Below are 11,749 nucleotides of genomic sequence, written 5' to 3' on the forward strand. Positions count from 1 at the left end.
CTCACGAAGCGCGCCCTGCCTCTCTCCCCCCCGCTTCTCTCTTCGCACTCATCTTTCCCTGGGCGGACGTTTTCCGGCAGCACCGTGTTGCACGGAATCCAGGGCGGAGCTGTCTCCTTCAGTTGCCAGGCCCGGGCGTGTGTCGCCCTTGACACCGCGAAGCCCGCTGGCGCCCCGGACGTGCTGGCGGCACCCGCCGGTCCCTGAAGTGGAGGCCCAAGCCGGCAGCGTGTGCGCGTCTTCCTCTGCCTCTGAGAGAAGGCGTTGTGCTTTTGGGGAATGGGGAGGTGAAAGGGCCCCCTCCGGGAAGCGCGTTCCATGAGCTGAGGGTTGGGTGCCTTGCACCGTGCTTCTAGGTGCCAGAGCCGCTTCTCTCTTCCCGGGACTGAGTGGGGCTGGCTGGGCCAATGCGTCGTCCTGAAGCAATCCCGTGGCAGGGGCTTGGCGCTTCCCCCGTCCGTTTCGGGCGAGCCTCCCAGCTCAGGGCGCCCCCAGAGAGTTTGGCCGGAAGGCCGGCGTCGCCGTCACGTCCTCACCGAGAGCCGGGTGTTCAGCTCGGTGCACTCCGAACGCAGGCTCCGGTGGGTTCGACTGAGGGCGGGCGCCCGGCTGAGGGAAGCGGGCCTGCTGTCAGAAGGCCTCCCGTGCCCTCACAACGAGTGTGTTTGCTCTGCTGTGGGTCCCGTGTCACGGTCGTGGCAGTAGCCGCTCCCGACGCCCTTGCGAAGGGCTTCGCTGAGGCCCAGGTCGGGGGCCTCCTTCTAGGACGGCGCCCGACCTGAGGCCCGGCACGCAGCCTCCCTGAGGCTTCCGCCACCCCCGCCGCGGCCAAGCTTTCTCTCTGGGCGAAAGAGGCCTGCTTGCGGAAGGGAGCTCGGCTTCAGGCTTGCTTCTCGGAGGTAAGGCTGTCGTGCTCACTCGAGGTTTCCGGGCTAAGCGTTGAGAAGGCATCCTTCTCCGTGGAGCGACGTGTGTGTGGACGTGGAAGGGGATGGCATTCCACCCTGCCTTGTTTCGCACAGGGAGGTCGGGGGGCTTGACCTCAGGGGGTCCAACCCCCGGCGCGTCAGCAAACCGCTTCCCCGTGTAGGACATGAGGCGCCGGCCCGGGAGAGGCCGGCCGCACAGCCCGGGCGCTCGTGCCTCACGAAGCGCGCCCTGCCTCTCTCCTCCCCGCTTCTCTCTTCGCACTCATCTTTCCCTGGGCGGACGTTTTCCCGGCAGCACCGTGTTGCACGGAATCCAGGGCGGAGCTGTCTCCTTCGGTTGCCAGGCCCGGGCGTGTGTCGACCTTGACACCGCGAATCCCGCTGTCGCCCCGGAAGTGCTGGCGGCACCCGCCGGTCCCTGGAGTGGAGGCCCAAGCCGGCAGCGTGTGCGCATCTTCCTCCGCCTCTGAGAGAAGGCGTTGTGCTTTCGGGGAATGGGGAGGTGAAAGGGCCCCCTCCGGGAAGCGCGTTCCAGGAGCTGAGGGTTGGGTGCCTTGCTCCGTGCTTCTAGGTGCCAGAGCTGCTTCTCTCTTCCCGGGACGGAGTGGGGCTGGCTGGGCCAATGCGTCGTCCTGAAGCAATCCCGTGGCAGGGGCTCGGCGCTTCCCCCGCCCGTTTCGGGCGAGCCTCCCAGCTCAGGGCGCCCCCAGAGAGTTTGGCCGGAAGGCCAGCGTCGCCGTCACGACCTCGCCGTGAGCCGGGTGTTCAGCTCGGTGCACTCCGAACGCAGGCTCGGTGGGTTCGACTGAGGGCGGGCGCCCGGCTGAGGGAAGCGGGGCTGCTGTCAGAAGGCCTCCCGTGCCCTCACAACGAGTGTGTTTGCTGTGCTGTGGGTCCCGCGTCACGGTCGTGGCAGGAGCCGCTCCCGACGCCCTTGCGAAGGGCTTCGCTGAGGCCCTTGTCTGGGGCCTCCTTCTAGGACGGCCCCCGAACTGAGGCCCGGCACGCAGCCTCCCTGAAGCTGCCGCCACCCCCGCCGCGGCCAACCTTTGTCTCTTGGCGAAAGAGGCCTGCTCGCGGAAGGGAGCTCGGCTTCAGGCTTGCTTCTCGGAGGTAAGGCTGTGGTGCTCCCTCGAGGTTTCCGGGCTAAGCGTTGAGAAAGCGTCCTTCTCCGTGGAGCGACGTGTGTGTGGACGTGGACGGGGATGGCATTCCACACTGCCTTGTTTCGCACAGGGAGGTCGGGGGGCTTGACCGTAGGGGGTCCAACCCCCGGCGCGTCAGCAAACCGCTTCCCCGTGTAGGACGTGAGGCGCCGGCCCGGGAGAGGCCGGCCCCACAGCCCGGGCGCTCGTGCCTCACGAAGCGCGCCCTGCCTCTCTCCCCCCCGCTTCTCTCTTCGCACTCAACTTTCCCTGGGCGGACGTTTTCCCGGCAGCACCGTGTTGCACGGAATCCAGGGCGGAGCTGTCTCCTTCAGTTGCCAGGCCCGGGCGTGTGTCGACCTTGACACCGCGAAGCCCGCTGTTGCCCCGGACGTGCTGGCGGCACCCGCCGGTCCCTGGATTGGAGGCCGAAGCCGGCAGCGTGTGCGCATCTTCCTCCGCCTCTGAGAGAAGGAGTTGTGCTTTCGGGGAATTGGGAGGTGAAAGGGCCCCCTCCGGGAAGTGCGTTCCAAGAGCTGAGGCTTGGGTGCCTTGCTCCGTGCTTCTAGGTGCCAGAGCCGCTTCTCTCTTCCCGGGACGGAGTGGGGCTGGCTGGCCCAATGCGTCGTCCTGAAGCAATCCCGTGGCAGGGGCTCGGCGCTTCCCCCGTCCGTTTCGGGCGAGCCTCCCAGCTCAGGGCGCCCCCAGAGAGTTTGGCCTGCAGGCCGGCGTCGCCGTCACGACCTCGCCGAGAGCCGGGTGTTCAGCTCGGTGCACTCCGAACGCAGGCTCCGGTGGGTTCGACTGAGGGCGGGAGCCCGGCTGAGGGAAGCGGGGCTGCTGTCAGAAGGCCTCCCGTGCCCTCACAACGAGTGTGTTTGCTCTGCTGTGGGTCCCGCGTCACGGTCGTGGCACGAGCCGCTCCCGACGCCCTTGCGAAGGGCTTCGCTGAGGCCCAGGTCGGGGGCCTCCTTCTAGGACGGCCCCCGACCTGAGGCCCGGCACGCAGCCTCCCTGAAGCTGCCGCCATCCCCGCCGCGGCCAAGCTTTGTCTCTTGGCGAAAGAGGCCTGCTCGCGGAAGGGAGCTCGGATTCAGGCTTGCTTCTCGGAGGTAAGGCTGTGGTGCTCCCTCGAGGTTTCCGGGCTAAGCGTTGAGAAAGCATCCTTCTCCGTGGAGCGACGTGTGTGTGGACGTTGACGGGGATGGCATTCCACCCTGCCTTGTTTCGCACAGGGATGTCGGGGGGCTAGACCGCAGGGGGTCCAACCCCCGGCGCGTCAGCAAACCGCTTCCCCGTGTAGGACGTGAGGCGCTGGCCCGGGAGAGGCCGGCCCCACAGCCCGGGCGCTCGTGCCTCACGAAGCGCGCCCTGCCTCTCTCCCCCCCGCTTCTCTCTTCGCACTCATCTTTCCCTGGGCGGACGTTTTCCGGCAGCACCGTGTTGCACGGAATCCAGGGCGGAGCTGTCTCCTTCAGTTGCCAGGCCCGGGCGTGTGTCGCCCTTGACACCGCGAAGCCCGCTGGCGCCCCGGACGTGCTGGCGGCACCCGCCGGTCCCTGAAGTGGAGGCCCAAGCCGGCAGCGTGTGCGCGTCTTCCTCTGCCTCTGAGAGAAGGCGTTGTGCTTTTGGGGAATGGGGAGGTGAAAGGGCCCCCTCCGGGAAGCGCGTTCCATGAGCTGAGGGTTGGGTGCCTTGCACCGTGCTTCTAGGTGCCAGAGCCGCTTCTCTCTTCCCGGGACTGAGTGGGGCTGGCTGGGCCAATGCGTCGTCCTGAAGCAATCCCGTGGCAGGGGCTTGGCGCTTCCCCCGTCCGTTTCGGGCGAGCCTCCCAGCTCAGGGCGCCCCCAGAGAGTTTGGCCGGAAGGCCGGCGTCGCCGTCACGTCCTCACCGAGAGCCGGGTGTTCAGCTCGGTGCACTCCGAACGCAGGCTCCGGTGGGTTCGACTGAGGGCGGGCGCCCGGCTGAGGGAAGCGGGCCTGCTGTCAGAAGGCCTCCCGTGCCCTCACAACGAGTGTGTTTGCTCTGCTGTGGGTCCCGTGTCACGGTCGTGGCAGAAGCCGCTCCCGACGCCCTTGCGAAGGGCTTCGCTGAGGCCCAGGTCGGGGGCCTCCTTCTAGGACGGCGCCCGACCTGAGGCCCGGCACGCAGCCTCCCTGAGGCTTCCGCCACCCCCGCCGCGGCCAAGCTTTCTCTCTGGGCTAAAGAGGCCTGCTTGCGGAAGGGAGCTCGGCTTCAGTCTTGCTTCTCGGAGGTAAGGCTGTCGTGCTCACTCGAGGTTTCCGGGCTAAGCGTTGAGAAGGCATCTTTCTCCGTGGAGCGACGTGTGTGTGGACGTGGAAGGGGATGGCATTCCACCCTGCCTTGTTTCGCACAGGGAGGTCGGGGGGCTTGACCTCAGGGGGTTCAACCCCCGGCGCGTCAGCAAACCGCTTCTCCGTGTAGGACGTGAGGCGCCGGTACGGGAGAGGCCCGCCGCACAGCCCGGGCGCTCGTGCCTCACGAAGCGCGCCCTGCCTCTCTCCCCCCCGCTTCTCTCTTCGCACTCATCTTTCCCTGGGCGGACGTTTTCCGGCAGCACCGTGTTGCACGGAATCCAGGGCGGAGCTGTCTCCTTCGGTTGCCAGGCCCGGGCGTGTGTCGACCTTGACACCACGAAGCCCGCTGTTGCCCCGGACGTGCTGGCGGCACCCGCCGGTCCCTGGATTGGAGGCCGAAGCCGGCAGCGTGTGCGCATCTTCCTCCGCCTCTGAGAGAAGGCGTTGTGCTTTCGGGGAATGGGGAGGTGAAAGGGCCCCCTCCGGGAAGCGCGTTCCAAGAGCTGAGGGTTGGGTGACTTGCTCCGTGCTTCTAGGTGCCAGAGCCGCTTCTCTCTTCCCGGGACGGAGTTTGGCTGGCTGGGCCAATGCGTCGTCCTGAAGCAATCCCGTGGCAGGGGCTCGGCGCTTCCCCCGTCCGTTTCGGGCGAGCCTCCCAGCTCAGGGCGCCCCCAGAGAGTTTGGCCGGAAGGCCGGCGTCGCCGTCACGACCTCGCCGAGAGCCGGGTGTTGAGCTCAGTGCACTCCGAACGCAGGCGCCGGGGGGTTCGACTGAGGGCGGGCGCCCGGCTGAGGGAAGCGGGGCTGCTGTCAGAAGGCCTCCCGTGCCCTCACAACGAGTGTATTTGCTCGGCTGTGGGTCCCGCGTCACGGTCGTGGCAGGAGCCGCTCCCGACGCCCTTGCGAAGGGCTTCGCTGAGGTCCAGGTCGGGGGCCTCCTTCTAGGACGGCCCCCGACCTGAGGCCCGGCACGCAGCCTCCCTGAGGCTTCCGCCACCCCGCCGCGGCCAAGCTTTCTCTCTGGGCGAAAGAGGCCTGCTTGCGGAAGTGAGCTCGGCTTCAGTCTTGCTTCTCGGAGGTAAGGCTGTCGTGCTCACTCGAGGTTTCCGGGCTAAGCGTTGCGAAGGCATCCTTCTCCGTGGAGCGACTTGTGTGTGGACGTGGAAGGGGATGGCATTCCACCCTGCCTTGTTTCGCACAGGGAGGTCGGGGGGCTTGACCTCATGGGGTCCAACCCCCGGCGCGTCAGCAAACCGCTTCCCCGTGTAGGACGTGCGGCGCCGGCCCGGGAGAGGCCGGCCACAGCCCGCGAGCTCGTGCCTCACGAAGCGCGCCCTTCCTCTCTCCTCCCCGCTTCTCTCTTCGCACTCATCTTTCCCTGGGCGGACGTTTTCCCGGCAGCACCGTGTTGCACGGAATCCAGGGCGGAGCTGTCTCCTTCGGTTGCCAGGCCCGTGCGGGTGTCGACCTTGACACCGCGAATCCCGCTGTCGCCCCGGACGTGCTGGCGGCACCCGCCGGTCCCTGGAGTGGAGGCCCAAGCCGGCAGCGTGTGCGCGTCTTCCTCCGCCTCTGAGAGAAGGCGTTGTGCCTTCGGGGAATGGGGAGGTGAAAGGGCCCCCTCCGGGAAGCGCGTTCCAAGAGCTGAGGGTTGGGTGACTTGCTCCGTGCTTCTAGGTGCCAGAGCCGCTTCTCTCTTCCCGGGTCGGAGTGGGGCTGGCTGGGCCAATGCGTCGTCCTGAAGCAATCCCGTGGCAGGGGCTCGGCGCTTCCCCCGTCCGTTTCGGGCGAGCCTCCCAGCTCAGGGCGCCCCCAGAGAGTTTGGCCGGCAGGCCGGCGTCGCCTTCACGACCTCGCCGAGAGCCGTTTGTTCAGCGCGGTGCACTCCGAACGCAGGCTCCGGTGGGTTCGACTGAGGGCAGGCGCCCGGCTGAGGGAAGCGGGGCTGCTGTCAGAAGGCCTCCCGTGCCCTCACAACGAGTGTGTTTGCTCTGCTGTGGGTCCCGCGTCACGGTCGTGGCAGGAGCCGCTCCCGATGCCCTTGCGAAGGGCTTCGCTGAGGCCCAGGTCGGGGGCCTCCTTCTAGGACGGCCCCCGATCTGAGGCCCGGCACGCAGCCTCCCTGAGGCTGCCGCCACCCCCGCCGCGGCCAAGCTTTCTCTCTGGGCGAAAGAGGCCTGCTTGCGGAAGGGAGCTCGGCTTCAGGCTTGCTTCTCGGAGGTAAGGCTGTGGTGCTCACTCGAGGTTTCCGGGCTAAGCGTTGAGAAGGCATCCTTCTCCGTGGAGCGACGTGTGTGTGGACGTGGACGGGGTTGGCATTCCACCCTGCCCTGTTTCGCACAGGGAGGTCGGGGGGCTGGACCTCAGGGGGTCCAACCCCCGGCGCGTCAACAAACCGCTTCCCCGTGTAGGAGGTGAAGCGCCGGTCCGGTAGAGGCCGGCCGCACAGCACGGGCGCTCGTGCCTCACGAAGCGCGCCCTTCCTCTCTCCTCCCCGCTTCTCTCTTCGCACTCATCTTTCCCTGGGCGGACGTTTTCCGGCAGCACCGTGTTGCACGGAATCCAGGGCGGAGCTGTCTCCTTCGGTTGCCAGGCCCGGGCGTGTGTCGCCCTTGACACCGCGAAGCCCGCTGTCGCCCCGGATGTGCTGGCGGCACCCGCCGGTCCCTGAAGTGGAGGCCCAAGCCGGCAGCGTGTGCGCGTCTTCCTCCGCTTCTGAGAGAAGGCGTTGTGCTTTTGGGGAATGGGGAGGTGAAAGGGCCCCCTCCGGGAAGCGCGTTCATGGAGCTGAGGGTTGGGTGCCTTGCTCCGTGCTTCTAGGTGCCAGAGCCGCTTCTCTCTTCCCGGGACTGAGTGGGGCTGGCTGGGCCAATGCGTCGTCCTGAAGCAATCCCGTGGCAGGGCCTCGGCGCTTCCCCCGTCCGTTTCGGGCGAGCCTCCCAGCTCAGGGCGCCCACAGAGAGTTTGGCCTGCAGGCCGGCGTCGCCGTCACGACCTCGCGGAGAGCCGGGTGTTGAGCTCAGTGCACTCCGAACGCAGGCGCCGGTGGGTTCGACTGAGGGCGGGCGCCCGGCTGAGGGAAGCGGGGCTGCTGTCAGAAGGCCTCCCGTGCCCTCACAACGAGTGTGTTTGCTCTGCTGTGGGTCCCGCGTCACGGTCGTGGCAGGAGCCGCTCCCGACGCCCTTGCGAAGGGCTTCGCTGAGGCCCAGGTCGGGGGCCTCCTTCTAGGACGGCCCCCGATCTGAGGCCCGGCACGCAGCCTCCCTGAGGCTGCCGCCACCCCCGCCGCGGCTAAGCTTTCTCTCTGGGCGAAAGAGGCCTGCTTGCGGAAGGGAGCTCGGCTTCAGGCTTGCTTCTCGGAGGTAAGGCTGTCGTGCTCACTCGAGGTTTCCGGGCTAAGCGTTGCGAAGGCATCCTTCTCCGTGGAGCGACGTGTGTGTGGACGTGGACGGGGATGGCATTCCACCCTGCCTTGTTTCGCACAGGGAGGTCGGGGGGCTAGACCGCAGGGGGTCCAACCCCCGGCGCGTCAGCAAACCGCTTCCCCGTGTAGGACGTGAGGCGCCGGCCCGGGAGAGGCCGGCCCCACAGCCCGGGCGCTCGTGCCTCACGAAGCGCGCCCTGCCTCTCTCCCCCCCGCTTCTCTCTTCGCACTCATCTTTCCCTGGGCGGACGTTTTCCGGCAGCACCGTGTTGCACGGAATCCAGGGCGGAGCTGTCTCCTTCGGTTGCCAGGCCCGGGCGTGTGTCGCCCTTGACACCGCGAAGCCCGCTGGCGCCCCGGACGTGCTGGCGGCACCCGCCGGTCCCTGAAGTGGAGGCCCAAGCCGGCAGCGTGTGCGCGTCTTCCTCTGCCTCTGAGAGAAGGCGTTGTGCTTTTGGGGAATGGGGAGGTGAAAGGGCCCCCTCCGGGAAGCGCGTTCCAGGAGCTGAGGGTTGGGTGCCTTGCACCGTGCTTCTAGGTGCCAGAGCCGCTTCTCTCTTCCCGGGACTGAGTGGGGCTGGCTGGGCCAATGCGTCATCCTGAAGCAATCCCGTGGCAGGGGCTTGGCGCTTCCCCCGTCCGTTTCGGGCGAGCCTCCCAGCTCAGGGCGCCCCTAGAGAGTTTGGCCGGAAGGCTGGCGTCGCCGTCACGTCCTCACCGAGAGCCGGGTGTTCAGCTCGGTGCACTCCGAACGCAGGCTCCGGTGGGTTCGACTGAGGGCGGGCGCCCGGCTGAGGGAAGCGGGCCTGCTGTCAGAAGGCCTCCCGTGCCCTCACAACGAGTGTGTTTGCTCTGCTGTGGGTCCCGTGTCACGGTCGTGGCAGAAGCCGCTCCCGACGCCCTTGCGAAGGGCTTCGCTGAGGCCCAGGTCGGGGGCCTCCTTCTAGGACGGCGCCCGACCTGAGGCCCGGCACGCAGCCTCCCTGAGGCTTCCGCCACCCCCGCCGCGGCCAAGCTTTCTCTCTGGGCGAAAGAGGCCTGCTTGCGGAAGGGAGCTCGGCTTCAGGCTTGCTTCTCGGAGGTAAGGCTGTCGTGCTCACTCGAGGTTTCCGGGCTAAGCGTTGCGAAGGCATCCTTCTCCGTGGAGCGACGTGTGTGTGGACGTGGACGGGGATGGCATTCCACCCTGCCTTGTTTCGCACAGGGAGGTCGGGGGGCTTGACCTCAGGGGGTTCAACCCCCGGCGCGTCAGCAAACCGCTTCCCCGTGTAGGAGGTGAGGCGCCGGTACGGGAGAGGCCGGCCGCACAGCCCGGGCGCTCGTGCCTCACGAAGCGCGCCCTGCCTCTCTCCCCCCCGCTTCTCTCTTCGCACTCATCTTTCCCTGGGCGGACGTTTTCCGGCAGCACCGTGTTGCACGGAATCCAGGGTGGAGCTGTCTCCTTCGGTTGCCAGGCCCGGGCGTGTGTCGACCTTGACACCGCGAAGCCCGCTGGCGCCCCGGACGTGCTGGCGGCACCCGCCGGTCCCTGGAGTGGAGGCCCAAGCCGGCAGCGTGTGCGCGTCTTCCTCCGCCTCTGAGAGAAGGCGTTGTGCTTTCGGGGAATGGGGAGGTGAAACGGCCCCCTCCGGGAAGCGCGTTCCAGGAGCTGAGGGTTGGGTGCCTTGCTCCGTGCTTCTAGGTGCCAGAGCCGCTTCTCTCTTCCCGGGACGGAGTTTGGCTGGCTGGGCCAATGCGTCGTCCTGAAGCAATCCCGTGGCAGGGGCTTGGCGCTTCCCCCGTCCGTTTCGGGCGAGCCTCCCAGCTCAGGGCGCCCCCAGAGAGTTTGGCCGGAAGGCCGGCGTCGCCGTCACGACCTCGCCGAGAGCCGGGTCTTCAGCTCGGTGCACTCCGAACGCAGGCTCCGGTGGGTTCGACTGAGGGCGGGCGCCCGGCTGAGGGAAGCGGGGCTGCTGTCAGAAGGCCTCCCGTGCCCTCACAACGAGTGTATTTGCTCGGCTGTGGGTCCCGAGTCACGGTCGTGGCAGGAGCCGATCCCGACGCCCTTGCGAAGGGCTTCGCTGAGGTCCAGGTCGGGGGCCTCCTTCTAGGACGGCCCCCGACCTGAGGCCCGGCACGCAGCCTCCCTGAGGCTTCCGCCACCCCCGCCGCGGCCAAGCTTTCTCTCTGGGCGAAAGAGGCCTGCTTGCGGAAGTGAGCTCGGCTTCAGTCTTGCTTCTCGGAGGTAAGGCTGTCGTGCTCACTCGAGGTTTCCGGGCTAAGCGTTGCGAAGGCATCCTTCTCCGTGGAGCGACGTGTGTGTGGACGTGGAAGGGGATGGCATTCCACCCTGCCTTGTTTCGCACAGGGAGGTCGGGGGGCTTGACCTCAGGGGGTCCAACCCCCGGCGCGTCAGCAAACCGCTTCCCCGTGTAGGACGTGCGGCGCCGGCCTGGGAGAGGCCGGCCACAGCCCGCGAGCTCGTGCCTCACGAAGCGCGCCCTTCCTCTCTCCTCCCCGCTTCTCTCTTCGCACTCATCTTTCCCTGGGCGGACGTTTTCCCGGCAGCACCGTGTTGCACGGAATCCAGGGCGGAGCTGTCTCCTTCGGTTGCCAGGCCCGGGCGTGTGTCGACCTTGACACCACGAAGCCCGCTGTTGCCCCGGACGTGCTGGCGGCACCCGCCGGTCCCTGGATTGGAGGCCGAAGCCGGCAGCGTGTGCGCATCTTCCTCCGCCTCTGAGAGAAGGCGTTGTGCTTTCGGGGAATGGGGAGGTGAAAGGGCCCCCTCCGGGAAGGGCGTTCCAAGAGCTGAGGGTTGGGTGCCTTGCTCCGTGCTTCTAGGTGCCAGAGCCGCTTCTCTCTTCCTGGGACGGAGTGGGGCTGGCTGGGCCAATGCGTCGTCCTGAAGCAATCCCGTGGCAGGGGCTCGGCGCTTCCCCCGTCCGTTTCGGGCGAGCCTCCCAGCTCAGGGCGCCCCCAGAGAGTTTGACCTGCAGGCCGGCGTCGCCGTCACGACCTCGCCGAGAGCCGGGTGTTGAGCTCAGTGCACTCCGAACGCAGGCTCCGGTGGGTTCGACTGAGGGCGGGCGCCCAGCTGAGGGAAGCGGGGCTGCTGTCAGAAGGCCTCCTGTGCCCTCACAACGAGTGTGTTTGCTCTGCTGTGGGTCCCGCGTCACGGTCGTGGCAGGAGCCGCTCCCGATGCCCTTGCGAAGGGCTTCGCTGAGGCCCAGGTCGGGGGCCTCCTTCTAGGACGGCCCCCGATCTGAGGCCCGGCACGCAGCCTCCCTGAGGCTGCCGCCACCCCCGCCGCGGCCAAGCTTTCTCTCTGGGCGAAAGAGGCCTGCTTGCGGAAGGGAGCTCGGCTTCAGGCTTGCTTCTCGGAGGTAAGGCTGTGGTGCTCCCTCGAGGTTTCCGGGCTAAGCGTTGAGAAAGCATCCTTCTCCGTGGAGCGACGTGTGTGTGGACGTGGACGGGGATGGCATTCCACCCTGCCTTGTTTCGCACAGGGAGGTCGGGGGGCTGGACCACAGGGGGTCCAACCCCCGGCGCGTCAGCAAACCGCTTCCCCGTGTAGGACGTGAGGCGCCGGCCCGGGAGAGGCCGGCCCCACAGCCCGGGCGCTCGTGCCTCACGAAGCGCGCCCTGCCTCTCTCCCCCCCGCTTCTCTCTTCGCACTCATCTTTCCCTGGGCGGACGTTTTCCGGCAGCACCGTGTTGCACGGAATCCAGGGCGGAGCTGTCTCCTTCGGTTGCCAGGCCCGGGCGTGTGTCGCCCTTGACACCGCGAAGCCCGCTGGCGCCCCGGACGTGCTGGCGGCACCCGCCGGTCCCTGAAGTGGAGGCCCAAGCCGACAGCGTGTGAGCGTCTTCCTCTGCCTCTGAGAGAAGGCGTTGTGCTTTTGGGGAATGGGGAGGTGAAAGGGCCCCCTCCGGGAAGCGCGTTCCAGG

The sequence above is a fragment of the Martes martes genome (genome assembly GCF_963455335.1).
Source record: "Martes martes genome assembly, chromosome: 2".
Lineage (NCBI taxonomy): Eukaryota > Metazoa > Chordata > Mammalia > Carnivora > Mustelidae > Martes > Martes martes.